At 34.0% G+C, this 18,950-nt stretch overlaps 1 long non-coding RNA gene across 3 annotated transcripts in view; it reads left to right on the forward strand.

Annotated features, from left to right (window-relative positions):
- Positions 1 to 18,950, forward strand: part of LOC114676434 (uncharacterized) — a 587,559-nt gene that overhangs the window by 518,590 nt on the left and 50,019 nt on the right. For 2 of the 3 annotated variants that reach the window (XR_013414574.1, XR_013414572.1), the window contains one exon: positions 15,729 to 18,797. This is a non-coding gene — a long non-coding RNA (uncharacterized LOC114676434). Of the gene's footprint in view, positions 1 to 15,728; positions 18,798 to 18,950 lie in introns of those variants that run through there. The other variant, XR_013414573.1, reaches the window with a different exon arrangement.

Raw genomic sequence — 18,950 nt, forward strand, 5'->3', positions numbered from 1 at the left:
TATATAGCCTAATTCTTAAGGGCCCTAGAAGTTTCGGAATGGCAAATGAGCATTGACCTCAACGCAAAGTCACTAACTGCATTAACTCCTAACAAGAGAGCCTACCCTTTGAAACATTGAAGCCAGGCATTGATTTCTCCTCTCTAGCTATAAAAATCCTAGTGGTATCTTTTTCCAATATAAGCCTGTTTCCAATATAAGCACTGAAAATCTGTTGTTTTGTGTAGCCACCTTCATCATTTATATTAAAAAGATCTTCTGGATAACTTGTTACAACTTCTCCATCACAAGTACTTCCCCATGTTATGGGGACATCTTCTTTACTTAAACCTCATGAATCAACCTCTGCTAGCTTCAAATTCTTCTTCAGTTTCCTCTCCTCTCTCAGCTTTCACAGAACTGAAGAGAGTGAGGGTCTTGCTCTGGATTAGATTCTGGCTTAAAGGAACACTGTGGCTGGTTTGATCTTCTAACCAGATCAGTAAAAGTTTCTCCATATGGCTGTTTCACTTTCTTGTTATTTTTACAGACTGTCATCATGCCTTTCTCACTAAGCTTAATCATTTCTAGCCTTGATTTAAAGTGAGAGACACATTACTCTTCCTTTCACTTGAACACTTACAGGACACTAGGGTTATTTGTTGCTTTAATTTCAGTATTGTTTTCTCTTAGGGAATAGGGAAGTCTGAGCAGAGGGTGAGAGACAGGGAAATGGCCGGCGGGTGGAGCTTTCAGAACACATACCACATTTATCTATTAAGTTTGACATCTTATATATGAGCACAATTTATGGCACCCCAAAACAATTACAATAGTAACATAAAAAATTACTGATCATAGATCACCATAATAGGTATAATAATAATAATAAAAAGTTTGAAATTTTGTGAGAATTACCAAAATGTAACACAGAGACACAAAATCAGCACGTTATTGGAAAAAATGGCCCTGACAGATTTTCTCAATGCAGAGTTTCCCAAAACCTTTAACTTTAAATTGTTGAAATCTCAACTATCTGCTAACTATAATAAAATGCAGCATAACAAAATGACAGCAGCCTACGCGCAGTGGTTCATGCCTGTAATCCTAGCACTTTGGGAGGACGGGGCGGTCAGATTACCAGGTCAGGAGTTTGAGACCAGCCTGGCCAACATAGTAAAACCCCGTCTCTACAAAAAATACAAAAATTAGCCAGGTGTGGTGGCAGGCACCTGTAATCCCAACTATTTGGGAGGCTGAGGCAGGAGAATTGCTTGAACCTGGGAGAAGGAGGTTGCAGCGAGCCGAGATCATGCCACTGCACTACAGCCTGGATGGACAGAGTGAGATACTGTGGCAAAAAAAAAAAAAAAGAAAAAGAAAAAGACAGTAAATGGGACAATGTAGATTCAGAACAAAAAATAGAAAGTTATGACAATCCTTAATGTGTATGCAACTAATAACAGAGCTTCAAGGAGAAATAGATAAAATGACAATTGTTGTTGACATCATCAGCTCTCCCCTCTCAAGAACTGATAGATCAGCTATACAAAAAATCATGAGGCGTATGGAAGATTTAAGCAACACTATCAACATATCCTAATTTACATTTACAGAATAATTCATCCAACAACAGCAGATACACACTCTCAATTGCACATAGAACATATAGCAAGATAGAGACCCTATTTGGAAATGTAAAATGTTCTCAAAAGATTGAAATCAAACAAAGAATATTCTCTGATCATGCTGAAATTAAACTAGAAATCAATAACACCAAGATATATGACCAATCTGTTTTTTTTTGCTGCAAACTCCGCCTCTCGAGTTCAAGCAATTCTCCTGCCTCAGCCTCACAGGTAGCTGGGATTACGGGTGCCTGCCACCATGCCTGGCTAATTTTTTGTATTTTTTTAGTAGAGATGGGGTTTCACCATGTTGGCCAGGTTGGTCTTGAACTCCTGAGGTTAGGTGATCTGCCCACCTCAGCCTCTTAAAGTGCTGGGATTACAGGCGGGAGCCACCGGCCAGGCCTAAGCAATCTTTAAAAATTTAAAAATTAAAGAACATACTCCCAAATAACATGTAGCCAAATTTTAAAAACACACAAAGAAAATTAAAAAGTACTTTATTTTGTAAATAAATATTTTGAAAATGAAATTTTGTGAGATACAGTTATGGTTGATAAATTTATAACTCTAGATTCCTATATTAAAAAAACAAAATTCTCAAATCAGTGACCTAATATGCTGCAAAAAATATAAACAAGAAGAGCAAATTAAAACCCAAAGCCGGCAGAAAGAAGAATTATTAAATAAGAGCAGAAACAGATTATATTTAAATTAGAAAAACAAATAAGTGAAACCAGAAAAGGATCAATGAAATTGATAAACTTCTAGTCATACTGTTATTTTACAAAAGAAGAAAACACAAATTACCAATATTAAGAATGAAAGAGGTGTTACCAAAAAAGATCCAACAGATACTAAAACCATAAGGGACTATCATAAATAAAAATGTCAATAAATTTGATAACATAGATTAAATAAATTAAATAAATTTCTTGAAAGGACCAACTGATAAAATTCACAAGAGAAGAAATAAATACTCTAACATTTCCATATCTTTTAAAGAAATTGAGTTCAAAGTTTATAACCATATACAAAGCTTAAAATCCAGTCCCAGATCACATTTATCATGAATTCTACAAATTATTTAAGGAAGAAAAAATATACTTTGTACACTAATGTTACAAGAAAATAGAAGAAAGGAAAATATTTTTCAACTAATATTTTGAGTCCAGCATTACTTTGAAACAAAAGTCAGCAAGACATTTCAAAAAAGAAGAAGAGGAAGATGAAAAATTGTAGACGAGTATTGCTTGCAACCTTACATGCAAAGGCCCTTAATTCAATATTAACAACTACTCCATATTGTACTGGTGGTGCAGGCCCATGAAATGAGTCCAAAAAAACTAATCAAAAGCATGAAAATTGGAAAGTAAAAGATAAAAATATTTTTGATAGATAATAGAATAATCTATATAGAAAACCCCAAGGAATCTACTTCATATTTTCAAGGTGGGTAAAAAGTTATAGAATGAACTTTTATTAAAATTAATTATAATATAGCAATCGGTTTCACACTCAACTGATATTTGATATATCTTCTGTTACATAAATTTATAATGAAATTAGTTTTCCCATAAATTGGTGGTGAAAATAACCTATATTGGTCAAATCACTTAATTTCCTGATGGTACACAATAGATCACATGAAATATATATTCATTTGCACTTGACAGTCCTCTTATAGGAACATTCCTCCTCTAGATACCCGTAAAGCTTTCTGCCTCACTTTCTCAAGTCTCATAGCAAATCTCACCTTTTCAAAGAAGCCTTTTTTCAAAAGAATGAGAACCTAAGTCACAGACTGGTAGAAAATATTTGCAAAAACCACATCCAATAAGGGATTGTTATTCAAAGTATGCAAAAACTCTTAAAATTCAAAAATAAGAAAACAAATTTAAAAATGGGCCAAAGACCTTAACAAACTCCTCATGAAAGAAGATTTACAGATGGAAAATACGAGATGAAAAGATGATCTACATCTCATATGTCATCAGAAAAATGCAAATTAAAACACAATGAGATGAACACTACACACTTATTAGAATGGTCAAAATCCAAAATCCAACAATACCAAATGCTGACAAGGATGTGGAGCAACAAGAACTCTCATTCATTACTGATGGAAATGTAAAATGATACAGCCACTTTGGAAGATAGTTTGTCTTCTGACAAAACTAAATATACTTTTGCCATACAAACCAGGAATCATCCTCCGTGGTGTCTACTCAAGGGAGTTGAAAACTATTGTCCACAAAAAAGCCTGCACACAGATGTTTATAGCAGCTTTATTTATAATTTCAAAACTTGGAAGCAACCAAGATATCCTTCAGTAGTTGAATGGATAATAAAATGTAGTGTATCAATGCAATGGAATATTATTTTGTGCTAAAAATAAATGAATTGTCAAGCCACAAAAAAGGAAGACTCTTAGATGCATAATACTAACTAAAAGAAGCCAATATGAAAAGATTACATATTGTATGATTCTGACTATATGACATTCTGGAAAAGGTAAAACTGTGGAGACAGTAAAAATATCAGTAGTTCCCAGGGGTTGGGTGGTGGGAATGGTTAACTAGGTGGAACCCAGACAATTTTTAGGGCAATGAAACTCTTCTGTATGATACTGTAATGTTGCATGCATATTATTATGCATTTGTCCAAACCCATAGAATATAGAACACTAAGAATGAACCCTAATGTGGACTATGGGCTTTGGGTGATAATGATGTGTCAATGTAGGATGATCAATTGTAGTAAATGTGCTGCTCTGGTGGAGGATGTTGATTAGGAAGGCTGTGCATGTGTGGGGACAGGGAGAATATGAAAAACATCTTAGTAGCTTCCTCTCAATTTTGCTGTGAATCTAAAACTGCTTTAAAAAATAAAATCCTTGATGGTTACTAGAGACTGAGAAGGGTATTGGGGAGTGGGAAAAGGAATGATTAATAGGTATAAAATATAATTAGATAGAATGAGTAAGATCTAGTATTTGATAGCACAACAGGATGACTACAGTCAACAATAATTTATTTTCAGTTAAAAAAATTTTAAAGAGTATAATTGGATTGTTGGCAGCATAAAGAAAGAATACCTGCTTGAGGTGATGGATACTCCATTTACCCTGAGATTATTATGCATTGTGAGCCTATATCAAGGTATCTCATGTACCACATAAATACATACTCCTAGCATGTACCCACACAAATAAAAAAGACTTGAATAAAAGAAATAACATAGAAAGGTTAATTTTTTATAAAAGGAAGGCCTTCCTTGGCCACCCTATCTAAAGCAACCCTTTCTTACCCTTTTCTAGTCTAATACTATCTCCTATTTTATTTTTAATTTTAAAGTATTCATTATTATCTGAATTGTGCACACATACAAACACAACTATAATATTTACTGTCTGACTGTTCCAATACATATAACTTTCTTGAGAGCAGAGTTGCACTTCTTTTGTTCACTATTATCTAGAATATGGTGCACATTTGAAGCTCAACAAACCTTTAAGTTAGCCTATTAATAGTTTATCATATCTGGCATTTCTTTGTTCAATTATTCCTTTGTGTACTATTTATTTCCTTTCTAGAATGTAAACTTTTAAGAATAGTTGTCTTACTTACTGCTCTATCCCCAGATTTTACAACAGTTCACAGCACATAGGAGACCTTAATTATTGTTCTAAAATCATAGAAGGTATCTATGAATCCACATTTAAAATTAGGTAATGAATTTAGAATGTTTTTTTCTGAAACATCTATCTTAAATAGAAAATTATTTCTTGAGAGCATTATTTCTCTACTGAGATTCATAATTTTGGAAAGAAGCATTCATGGGTCTGTTAATCAGATTTTATGGACAGGAAAGGAGAAGTGTCACTTAGAACATAGAACTCCTGTCTAGAACTGGTGGAAGATAATGAAGTTCTACTATTGTGATAAGTAGCCCAATATCTTACTAATTTTCAAAGAATAAACGTTTCATTATTAGAAAATGTGCTTTGAGAAGTTTGGTAAAGTTTCTGAAGCCAATTCATGTTGAACATTATCAGCTTCAGTGAAGCATTTTCATAGTAGCTCTGGGTAAGTTTGTGTTTCGTCCTTCCTAATGTTATTCTAGTCTTTTTCAGGCTTTAGAAAAAGTGTTAAATTACTATGAGGATGGTGCATTATGCAATTCTGTTTCCTAAGAAAATATCAAAGATAGTCATGTCCACAGGGCGCCTTGAGAAAAACAGATTTTTATGTACTTTCCATTATCACTCCAAGCCTGTTTTACTCTATGCCTGAGGTCCATGGCTTTTAAAATTGACAGTTCCTTTAAAAAATGAACTGGTTAAGACAGTCAGCCTCTGTTCTTGTATTTATAAAATAAATCTTTCTATGAAAGCCAGGTACATTCATATCTGTCATACATATCTCTCTGCACCTCCATGAGAAAAGTCTTGTGCTCCTCATGACTCCTTTAGTAAGAATTTTCACTTAATGTCATCTTATTTGCTTACACTTTTCCACCTCATTTTTTTTCTTTTCAGGAAGTTTATTTTTCACACTGTACTACCATAATTTCTAATAACTAAAATACTATTACCGTTTTATTTTCTTCTTCCCTGTTGATTAAGGGATAAGAACAAGTAAACACAGTTGATCCTCCATCAGCATTTTAAGGGTGCAAATTTTAAAATACATTGTCCTGACTCCCTTTTACAAGTTAGAGTACAAAAAAATGTTAAAAAGATAAGCAATTAAGACTTTGATCATTTCATTGTAACCATGTCATTCTTTATTAGTGTGCTTTGTAGATAATGGCTCAATTAAAAAACCTAGATTATTAAAACTGCTTGCCCAAAAAATACTATATTTAGTCATCTCTTTAAGAAATAATCTACAGATAACCCTTGACTTAAGATGGTTCAGTGTAATGATTGTTTAACTTTACAATGATATGAAAGTGATACACATTCAGTAGAAGCCACACTTCAATATAATATTCAATAAATTGCATGAGATATTTGGAATTCTATTATAAAATCAGCTTTGTGTTAGGTGGTTTTACACAAATGAAGGCTAATATAAGTGTTCTGGGCACATGTGAGGTATAGTAAGCTGTGCTATAGTGTTTGGTGGGTTAGATGTACTAAGCATATTACTGACATATGATATGTTCACTTTAGGATGGATTTATGAAGATGTAACCCCATCATAAATTGAGGAGCATCTGTACAGGGTTTACTCATTAATAATATTTCAACAAACTTTCCTGCAAGTATCTGCTCCTTATTTTTGTCGTTATTTTTCTTCGTTTGCCAATACAACTAAATCAACCCATCATTTGGTGCTAGATAAAACCTTGAATTAGTGGCAATGATTTCTAAAAAGACTATTTCTACTAAGGCTTTACTCTCACACAGTTTAGAAATAATTGTCCTCTGTGATAAACATCAAGGATAGTCATTGCTTTTGAGGTTAAGGCTATAATAATCCTGAATGGCAACAACTCAAAACTTGGCTTTAAATCTCTGGAAATTCCTTATCTCTTCATGTTGTCCCCCTGTAGACCCTTTAGGGTCAGTGTACAAAGTCAATCCATGATGTGTGTGCGTGTGTGTGTGCAAGTGTGTGTTTGTGTCAGACATATGAAGCCAAGGTTTCTGTGGTTCTGAGTAAACATCTTCTGGCTTCAAGAAGCTAACTCTATAGCCACTCTGCAGAGTACTAAAAGATAGCATTTTAGCAATTGAAGTTATAATGCTTAAATCAAGGGAGAAATGCTAATAGGATAGGGATATTTACTGATAAGCTGTGGAAATAGATTGTCTATAAGATCAATTTTTTAAGATATTAATAAATACTTCATGTGGTTTGCTTTAGACACTTTTTTATTTCTCTTTCCATTTTCCCCTGCCCGTTTCAACTAATATATTTGTGAATGCATATGTGTATACTTGCATGACTTTTGAAGTTAAATATTAGGTCAATTTCCAGTGTTCAAATGTCATCCAATTTTCTGAATCCTTCTGTCACAGGTTCTCTTTTATTAAGGTTGATTATTGATCAAATAGACTTGTCTCTTCTTATAATTACATCCCTATAGTTCTTTAGCTCTTTAATGACTTCCCTTCTTCATAACTGACAAAATAAGATTCCTCCTCTGTTTTCTTTTTTAAGAAGCTAATGTATCATTATCCCTGTAGGTTGAACTGATCAATTTCTCTGTTTGAAGATGTGTTTGGATACTCTCATTTTCCATACTAGTTTCAATCCTTCTTCTATTTATTGCTTGATGCCTAAGGAAAAGAAAGTTCTACATAAAATAACATTTAAGTAAGATAAGTTTCTCATTCAATAATTTTTAGTAGCTAAAATATGTCTTCCAGATTTTAACTTTTTCCTTAGTCTCTGACTCTGCCTTAAGGAGCAAAATGCTACAACACTTCCAAAGCAACTTCAAGAACTGTCAATGAAAATCAGAGGATAGGTGTTTAGAACATTTCCCTCATGCAAAAGTCAATTGATATGTGCCAATTGGAAATATAATAATGGTGCTAATAGCAGGCTGGCTGATAAAGGACAAGAGCAGAATTAGGTAGCAATTGGAATCCAAAAGCCGGTGTGACTCCTATGTGAAATTCAGTGATATAATCAACAAATAAGTATTGAGTAGTATTTGAAGAACAGTAGGCTGCTCACTTAAACATAGGAAGTGGGAAAAAAATTGAACTTTTTTAGAAGTTTCACATTTGCAAGAGAATAGGAACTTAAAAGTAAAATTTTGCACTTTCAAATCCTGCCTAGTTTGCAAAGCCTTCTGAATTCTGCAGAAGGCTGAACTAAAATTTAAACCAACACCCACTGCTTGCCCCCAACCTCCCAGTTATGCTAAGAAATAAATTATCAGATGAATTTCCTGAATTCTTCTATCAATACTAGCCCAAATGCCACCACAACTAAAACAATAAAAATATGGACATTTAAGCTTTTGCAAAGTTCCATGAGTTTGAAAAAGACACCGCTTGGCTAGTGGGTGAATTTCTAAAACAATTTTTTTTTGGTGCATCTTCAGTTTTCTTTTTTCTTCTAGGTTCCATTTGGTCACCTATTTCCTCTGTTTTTCTCACACTTTATACCTTTGTACTTGTTTCTTGGTTGGATCATATTTTTAAGTCTCTAATTGAAGAGGCCACCTGTGGATGGTGCCTACTATCTGGTAACATTGCCATTGAAAATTCCCTGTTTCTCTTGCATTAGGGTTTTATGCAATTTCCCCAGCCTCAATTTTTAAATTTCACACTGGCAAAATATAGACTTCCATGAGAATGGAAAGTATAGAAATTACTCAGGTTAATGGTGTGCAGCAATATGTTGTTTAAGAAAAAGAAATCGTAATCTATTTTGATTGTAGACAGACATTAATCCATCCTTATTTTCAGTGCAGTCATGGCCTGCCTTATTCATTGCGACTTTATGGTTGCCACCACATTCAATTAGCCTTCTAAAGGTCAGTCTAAGCCACCTCAGCCAGTGCACTGTTTCTTCTTGCTATTTTTTCTTTCTTCTCTCTTTTTTTTTCCCTTTGCCTCAGGATCCTCCAGAACTCCAACAGTCAGTTCTTAAACTTCCCTCACCAATGTTCATGGACAATCTAGGAAGACTCTAATGGCAGAATTTATAAAGAAATTGTGAACAAAGGAAAGGTTACCTCCCTCAGTGCTTCTTTCTTCTACTAACAGAGAGCAGAGATGGTTCCACAATGTTATTACCACCCTCTCCGACCATTCCTCCTTTGTTCTTTACTTCAACATATGAGTCATTTGCATATTTATTCATTTTTTTATTCTTTGTAACCACTACATGATAGGCACAATACTATGTTTTAGGGATACACCAGTGAGCAAAAAATATGAGAAATTCCTTGCTTTTTTTAGGCATGCAGGTTGGCATGGGAAGATAGACATCAATAAAAGAATCACATGAATTAATATAAAATCACTCTGCGATAAATGCTGCAAAAAGTAGATGATGCTACAATGGAGTAAACAGGGGAAACAAACCTGGTCATGGAAAACTACTGGGAACTGACAGTTGACCTGAATCTGAAGAAAGACAGAGAGTTAGCTAGGCCAGAAGAGAGAAAGCAATATGCATTGGGTTGAATAGCATCTCCCTAATTTATGTCTATAGGGAACCTTATGTGACGTTTTTTGAAAACAGTGTCTTTGGAAATGTAATCCATTTAAGATGAGGCCATAGTATATGAGAATGGGCTCTAATCCAAAAACCAGTGTCCTTATCATAAGAGGGAAATTTGAACACAAATATGCGAAGAGAGAAGATGATGTGAAGACATATAGAGAGAAGGCCACATGAAGACTGAGGCCAAGATTGGATTCTTAGTCTCCAAGCCAAGGCATGCCAAGGACTGCTGGCAACAACCAGAGTCTAAGAGAAAGTCATGAGGAGGTTTCTCCCGCAGAGTCAGAAACTGGCCCAGGTGACAGATCATTATCCTCCAGAACTTTGAGAGAATAAATTTCTGTTGTTTTAAGCACTCAGTACTTAAACTCTGTAACTTTGTTAGGGCAGATCTAAAAACCTGATATTAGGTAGAAAGAGTTGGGGAAAAAAAAAAAACTAGAGGGAATATAAAAAGGCCCTATAGCTGCAGAGACTGTGGTGTCTGGAGTGGCGCATAATAGTGAAGAGCATAATTGACTGATCTCAGCTGCTCCTATATATAGTCTCTCCTTCATTCACTCTGAGATTACAGTTCTTACAGAGCACTCTTAGTCAATGAGAGATCATGACTAAAAATACAAAATTAGCCAGGCATGGTGGTGCAGGCCTGTAATCCCAGCAACTTGGGAGGCTGAGGCAGGAGAATCGCTTGAACCCGGGAGGCAGAGGTTGCGGTGAGCTGAGATCACACCATTGCACTCCAGCCTGGGCGACAAGAATGAAACTCCCGCTCAAAAAAAAAAAAAGAAAAGAAAAGAAAAGAAAGAAAGAAAGTAGTTAGATGTCTGTTTGCAAGAAATTTATTTTAAATGTTGACAAATTAATTGGTGTAATAGGTGATGATAATGTCACAATAAACTAACAGGATTGTCTGAGTGGGGACTAATTGAATAAGCAGTGGTTTAATTAGTGAATATTTGTATATTATGACTATGTCTGTATGCATTTCAATTGTAGATTTGTGGAAAGGAGAATCAAGGTTACATAAAGTAAAAAGGAGGTGGTTAAATAGATGTTTTCCAGACTGAAGTTTTACTTAATATTTTTAAAATTACTAATATTTTTCCATTTGTTACAGTTCAAAAATGATTATTTTAAAACGTAAAAACATTTTCTTCCTATTTTGGAGTTGGCCAAAGACTCATAGAAATGACATTCTTTCAGATAACTGAATTTTAAACACCATGATCATAATCACTTTTGAAAAACAATATAGAAATTTTTTAAATGAAATCATATATAGATTTTTGAGGGTCTCAGAGAAATGTTTTAAAGAATATTTTATTATGTAATTTCGGCATTAGGCAGAACTTTGAAAAATTTTTTCCCGTTTCTCCTAGGATATAGACTAAAATCCTTACTGTATTGTAAAATGACATGCTTGCCTCTCCGTTCTCATCTCACACTTTTCTAGTCTTTGCTTTCTGCTCTTCAGAACAGCAATCTTTTTAAAATTTTCTCTTGCAGATCATGCCGTTTCTTGCAACAGGTTATTTGCACTGGCCAGTCCCTCCTCCCAGATTACATTTTCTCCACCCTTACCTTTACCTATTAATTTTTATTCATTCTCAAAATCTCAGTTTCAGCTTTATGTTCCTGGGAAGTCTTTTCTGACCATCAGTTTTTCAGTGCTTTCAGAGAACTAGATTTCTTTGCTTCATGGCAATACTTATTTATTAATGTAGTTATTTTATGAATGTCTTTTACACGGCACAGATTATAAGCATCATAAAATCAGAAAGCATAAGTTTATTGTTTCTGGCCATAACTCAATGCCTGGCAGGGTTCTGGCCTCATAGTAGGTATTCAATATACGTTATCACATAGATACAGAGAGATATTATGTGCAAAATACAGTTAGTGGATGGGCTTCATTGAGTCAATGAGCTCATTAAATTTTATGCAGTTTTGTGAGGGTATATCACTAGTTTTTAGTAAATCCATGCTAGTGCCTTTACCCTAGCATTGAGGAAAATTAAGATTCAAAAAATGTAAGATTCTTCTCAAAGTTATTAAGCCAATAATAAGAAAAGCTAGAGTTTAAATCTGGTCTTTCTGATTTCAATTCCAGGATTTAATTTACTGCACCATATTACATATCTTAACATTTATTCAAACAGCAATATTTTAAAAACACGTGGTATATACTACATACTATACTAAGTGCTGAGGATTAAGAGAGAAAAAACAATTTCTAGATGCTATCCACAGAATGATGTTTACAGTGAAAAATGCATTCATGGCATACAAAATGATACCAAAATTAGAAATAATAGAATATTTGCAGCTCAGAATTTAGCAGTCCCAGAAAAAAACATACATACATACACATGTAAAATCATATATTATTTTCACAGAGCATCTTCGAATACTTCTATATTTTTCTGCAACAACCCTGTGAGTTGTTTATATAATGTAATTCCCCTCATTTTTAAAGTAAGGAACTTAAGATATTAGTAAGTTATTCAAAATTAAATATCTATTTAGGAGATATAAAAGTTTTAGTCAAGACTGGAAACTAGAACTCTCGGAGCTAAGTGTCCTGAAGTGGGCTTTTCTAAAAAGATTGACGCCATTAAAGAAATAGTATCTTTGTGGTTTTGATTTGCATTTCTCTGATGGCCAGTGATGATGAGCATTTTTTCATGTGTCTGTTGGCTGTATGAATGTCTTCTTTTGAGAACTGTCTGTTCATATCCTTTGCCCACTTTTCGATGGGGTTGTTTGTTTTTTTCTTGTAAATTTCTTTGAGTTCTTTGTAGGTTCTGGATATTAGCCCTTTGTCAGATGAGTAGATTGCAAAAATTTTCTCCCATTCTGTAGGTTGCCTCTTCACTCTGATGGTAGTTTCTTTTGCTGTGCAGAAGCTCTTTAGTTTAACCAGATTCCATTTGTCAATTTTGGCTTTTGTTGCCATTGCTTTTGGTGTTTTAGACATGAAGTCTTTGCCCATGCCTATGTCCTGAATGGTACTACCTAGGTTTTCCTCTAGGGTTTTTATGGTATTAGGTCTAACATTTAAGTCTCTAATCCATCTTGAATTAATTTTCGTATAAGGAGTAAGGAAAGGATCCAGTTTGAGCTTTCTACTTATGGCTAGCCAATTTTCCCAGCACCATTTATTAAATAGGGAATCCTTTCCCCATTTCTTGTTTCTCTCAGGTTTGTCAAAGATCAGATGGCTGTAGATGTGTGGTATTATTTCTGAGGACTCTGTTCTGTTCCATTGGTCTATATCTCTGTTTTGGTACCAGTACCATGCTGTTTAGGTTACTGTAGCCTTGTAGTATAGTTTGAAGTCAGGCAGTGTGATGCCTCCAGCTTTGTTCTTTTGACTTAGGATTGTCTTGGCAATGCAGGCTCTTTTTTGGTTCCATATGAACTTTAAAGCAGTTTTTTCAAATTCTGCGAAGAAAGTCATTGGTAGCTTGATGAGGATGGCATTGAATCTATAAATTACCTGGGGCAGTATGGCCATTTTCACGAAATCAAAACCACAATGAGATACCATCTCACACCAGTTAGAATGGCAATCATTAAAGGTCAGAAAACAACAGGTGCTGGAGAGGATGTGGAGAAATAGGAACACTTTTACACTGTTGGTGGGATTGTAAACTAGTTCAACCATTATGGAAAACAGTATGGCGATTCCTCAAGGATCTAGAACTAGAAGTACCATATGACCCAGCCATCCCATTACTGGGTATATACCCAATGCATTATAAATCATGCTGCTATAAAGACACATGCACACGTATGTTTATTGTGGCACTATTCACAATAGCAAAGACTTGGAATCAACCCAAATGTCCATCAGTGACAGACTGGATTAAGAAAATGTGGCACATATACACCATGGAATACTATGCAGCCATAAAAAAGGATGAGTTTGTGTCCTTTGTAGGGACATGGATGCAGCTGGAAACCATCATCCTCAGCAAACTATCGCAAGAAGAGAAAACCAAACACCGCATGTTCTCACTCATAGGTGGTAACTGAACAATGAGATCACTTGGACTCGGGAAGGGGAACATCACACACGGGGGCCTATCACGGGGAGGGGGGAGGGGGGAGGGATTGCATTGGGAGTTATACCTGATGTAAATGACGAGTTGATGGGTGCTGACGAGTTGATGGGTGCAGCACAGCAACAGGGCACAGGTATACATATGTAACAAACCTGCACATTATCCACATGTACCCTAGAACTTAAAGTATAATAAAAATAAATTTAAAAAATAAAAATAAATTAAAAAAATAAAAAAGAAATAGTATCTTAGGGTAATAGAAAAATTCAAGCTCCCAGGCTGCTAAATGAAGGATAATTTTCTCATTATAATAAAAAATGATGGTAATGATTATGATCTTTTCATATATTTTGTAATTATTCAGAATGACCTTTTGAATGTCATAACATAGAAAGTCTATTGTTAGTAGTGTATTTTTAATCATAATATTGCTGATCAATTGTGGATATGTTGATGTTTTGTCAACTGCAGTGTAGTGAGTGTGAAGAGAAATTTGGACATATGCTGAAGAACTCGTTTTCTTCTTGTAAATATCTAGGTAATATGGGTACTTTATTACTTTTTGAGGTTAAAAAAAAAAATCCAGTCTTAGACTGAGATAAAAGGGACAACTATGATACCTGGTTCAATTCATATTATTTCACAGTCAAGCTTACTTCTGAGGTGCATCAGCAACCACCCACTTCTTCCTTGATTATTCAAATTCTACATGCTTTCAATGCATAAACTCATTCTTTTTTGAATGAGTATTCAATGAAGTATGCCAGCTCATACCAATCTGATCTCTTCCGTCTCAAATTTTTTGGGTCTATGCCAATGACCCTCAGTCTATTTTTACCTAAGAAATAATAGACATTTGCATTCATAATTTACTCTCTAGGCATACCCATATTATGATAATTCAAAAAAAATTTGCAGCAATATAAATATAAAGCAAATGGTTGCACAATATTTTCCAACATCACATGCATGAGTATTTACAAGATGAATAAATATTAATAGCCTTTCATGTTAAACATGAAAACCTTTAACATACTGTCTAACACTTAGATAGTACTTTCCATATGCCAGGAACTCTAAGTTATTTACTTCTCACAACATCTTGATAAGGCAGGAATATTACTGTCTCCATTTTACAGATGAGAGGATAAAAATACAAAGAGGTTAAATGAATTGCTCAAGAAAGCACAACTAGTAAATTGCAAAGCTAAAATTTGAATTCACGCACCCTAATCCAAAGAACTCTAAACCAATAATTGTTAAAGTTGTGTGCACAATTTCTAGATCTTACAAGCTGCAACTGCAACTCTTTTTTTCCAATCAGAAAACATACCAGATTGCAATTGAATGAAATATTGCTTTTTTAAGAAAAAGAGAAAAATATTCAAAACTTTAGAGAATTGAAACTTTTAGGAAAAGCAGATTTTTTTAGGTATAGCTTGTAACTGATGTATTAATAAGTGTAAGTCCAACCAAAGCCACACTTTGTCAATTGATCATAAAGTATTTTACACTTTTCCTTAACAAGTAGTTAAGGCCTAACAGGGTTACTTGCTAAATTAGATTATAGAAATTATTTTTTTATACATCTCAGAATTCAACTGCAACAAATTGGTAAGAAACGTGATGGCACAGACTAGCATTTATGCTGCTCTTACTTGCCAATAATACTAAGGCAATTGCTGAGTAGACAGTAGGTGTTTAAGTGTTGAAAACTTTCTGACTTACCTGTTAACTCTACCTAAGAAGGTAGTTTTTTAAACTTGCCTGCACATTACAATCAACAAGAAGGCTATTTAAAACACAAATATCAAGTGTCACCCTCCCTGAGATTCTGATTTAATTTGCCTTAGGTAGGTGTGCTCCTCAGCTGATTCCATTGTGCTGTGACGGCTAAGAACCATGCAAGTGATTACTTTGAGAGTAACCAACACTGTAGGAGTCATTAACTCTGGATGGAAGAAAGGAGTGGCACTAGAAAAGAGTAAGGAGAAGAAGAAAGGTAAAGAAAAAAGTCGTTCATTTATACCTTCATCCTTAAAGAACTCTTAAAATGAATTATGTTTTCTCCCTACAAAGGCTTTTTGCAATCATTTGCACTTGAGATTTTCATGTATAGTGTATGCAGTTTCCACCTCCAGAATAGTCCTCCCAAACAATAATTTTAGATTTGAGATAATATTGGGAGAGGGTTTTACTTAGAATTAAAATCAAATTATCTTAGACCACATTTTCAAGAAAATTACATTCACTTGTTGGGTGTATGAAAGTATACGTCAATGAATAAAATTTGGTGGAATTATGGTCCTCAATCTTCAACTTTCTTTCTGTTGAAGCTGGGTTCTGATTACCATCCAACTCAGCCCTTTTAGAACAGGACCATTAGCCTTCAAAGTGATCCATTTGAAAAGATCAGTGTGAATACACACTGATCCAGACCTGAATTTGCTTCTACCAGCCCTATTCTCATATCCTCATATTACTAGAATATGTGACTCGTTTGCTGGGGTCAAATTTCTAATTTCAATTCACTCCCTAACTCTCCCACTGATAAATAAATTTCCTTATCAATTAACCTACATGTTTTACCCTTTGTTATTTCTTTGTTAGTGCTAAATATTACAAAGACTCTAAAAGTACTTTCACTTCTGGAAGCCACAAGTTATCACAGTTTCTTCTTACTCTCTATTGATGAAAAGGCTTTTTCTTTACCAATGTATGTTGAGTTCATTTAGAGACAAAATCTAATCCATAATCTATTCTGGAAATTTTGATAAATTTGCAAAAGAAAACCTATGAGTTATCCAGAAACCTATTTCCTTGTCTGTAACTTAGCAAAGTCTTACTGGTACGATGGCTTTGAGGCATAAAAGAAAGTTAAGTTTGTGCTTAGAGAAAATAAACTGAGTGACAGAATCAGAAAATCTATTCAATATATTTCATTTTCTGTTGAATATTTCTTTATTGGTAAACAATTCATTTTTTGACAGTTTTGATTTCATTTTTGAGCACATATGCTATTTGTTATTGTTTGTTACCCATGATTCTTTTTTTTTCTGACATGTAAAAAATAAATTAAATTGTATAAACTAGAAAGAATTGATCTATTAAGCTATGAAGCAATCATTTCACTCTCATTGTTTATTTCTCTCTTTTTTAAAAAATAGGTTTGTAATAAAGTGTGAAGATGCTATCCCTTAAAATTACAGTAATAGGCAAAACTTCCATCAAAATAATGTTAGGTTGAAAACACCATCTTCGGCGTTCTTATTTATAGATATTAAGTTTTTCCTCTTATGAACTTGATTTTTAATGAAATTTTCTTTAAATCTCAAGACTTGAGTTTTACAATACCATTTTTATCTTTTCCCTATCTAAGTGAAAGGGAATAATCAAAAAGAAGCGGTCCAATTTCAACAATAAAAATCTTGACAAATTCAATTTTGTCTTTTATTATCAAAATTTATATATTTCAAACGTTTTGCAGGAAAAGTGTTATACAATTTTATTAATTTTTGTTCATTGTAACAATCTATGCATAAGTGTGTAAGTATGAAAGCTGATTATAAATTGATTTCACTGTCAGCTGCCACAACACTTTGTGATCATTCCCAGCCTGTCTCAAATGTAATACGAGATATTTTTCAAAACAGCAAAACAAGGAAGTTCTTGCTTATTATTTCAAAGTTAAAAATTATTGTTGACATAGTCATATTGGTGAGAACAAAATATCATGAAAATATTAAGCAAATTTCTATTTGTGTTGTCATTTAATTAACATTATATGTCAATTATACTCATAAAGGATACTCTTCCATCCTTCTCCAATTTTTGTGCCAAAAAATGAAGAAAAGAAAACAAAACATACACAATAAGAGGTTAGGAGAGGAAAAGGAATGAATAAGCAGAGCACAAAGGATTTTTAGGACAATGAAACTACTCTGTATGATACTATAATGTTGGGTACATGTCATCATGCATTTGTCCAAACCCACAAAATGTACAACACTAAGAGTCAACCCTAATGAAACTATAAACTTTGGATGATAATGACAAGTCAATGTAGGTTCAGCAATTGTACCAAATGTACCACTCTGGTGGGGGATGTTGATAATGGAGGGAGCTATGTATGTATGTATAGGAGTAGGAAGTGTATGGGAAATAATTGTACCTTTTGTTGTAAACCTAAATCTTCTCTAAAAATAAAGTATATTAAAAGTATCAAACTTCTGCATTCTCTATTCTGTTCCATTGGCCTATATGTATGTTTTCGTACCAGTTCTGTGCTGTTTTGATTATGGTTGCTTTATAGTTTGAAGTTTGAAGTCAGATAATATGATGCCTCTAGCTTTGCTCCTTTTGCTTAGAATTTATTTGGCTACTTGGGCTCTTTGGATCCATATGAGTTTCAGAATAGTATTTTCTAATTCTGTGAAAAGTAATATTGGTAGTTTGATAAGAATAGCATTGAATCTGCACATCTACAACCATCTAATCTTCTATAAATGAGACAAAAATAAACAATGGGGAAAGGACTCCCTATTCAGTAAGTGGTGCTGGGATAACTGACTGTCCATATGCAGACGAATGAAACTAAACCCCAGCATTTTACCATATACATAAACTAACTCAAGATGGATTAAAGACTTAAATGTAAGACCCCAAACTATAAAAACTAGAAGAAAATGTAGGAAATACCCTTTCAACGTCAGCGTTGGCAAAGAATTTAGGGCTATGTCCTCAAAAGCAATTGCAACAAAACCAAAAGTTGACAAGTGAGAGCTCGTTAAACTGAAGAGCATCTGCACAGCAAAAGAACTTATCAACAGAGTAAACAGACAACCTGTAGAATGAGAGAAAATATTTGCAAACTATGCATCTGACAAAGGTCTAATATCTAAAATCTATAAGAAACAAACAAATCAACAACAGAAAAACAACCTCATTAAGAAGACATACAAGCAGCCAACAAACATGTAAGAAAATACTCATCATCACTAATCATCAGAGAAAGGCAAATCAAAACTACAATAAGATACTAATACCAGTCAGAATAGCTGTTATTAAAAAGCCAA

Source organism: Macaca mulatta, chromosome 2 (assembly GCF_049350105.2).
Source record: "Macaca mulatta isolate MMU2019108-1 chromosome 2, T2T-MMU8v2.0, whole genome shotgun sequence".
Taxonomy (NCBI): Eukaryota; Metazoa; Chordata; class Mammalia; order Primates; family Cercopithecidae; genus Macaca; species Macaca mulatta.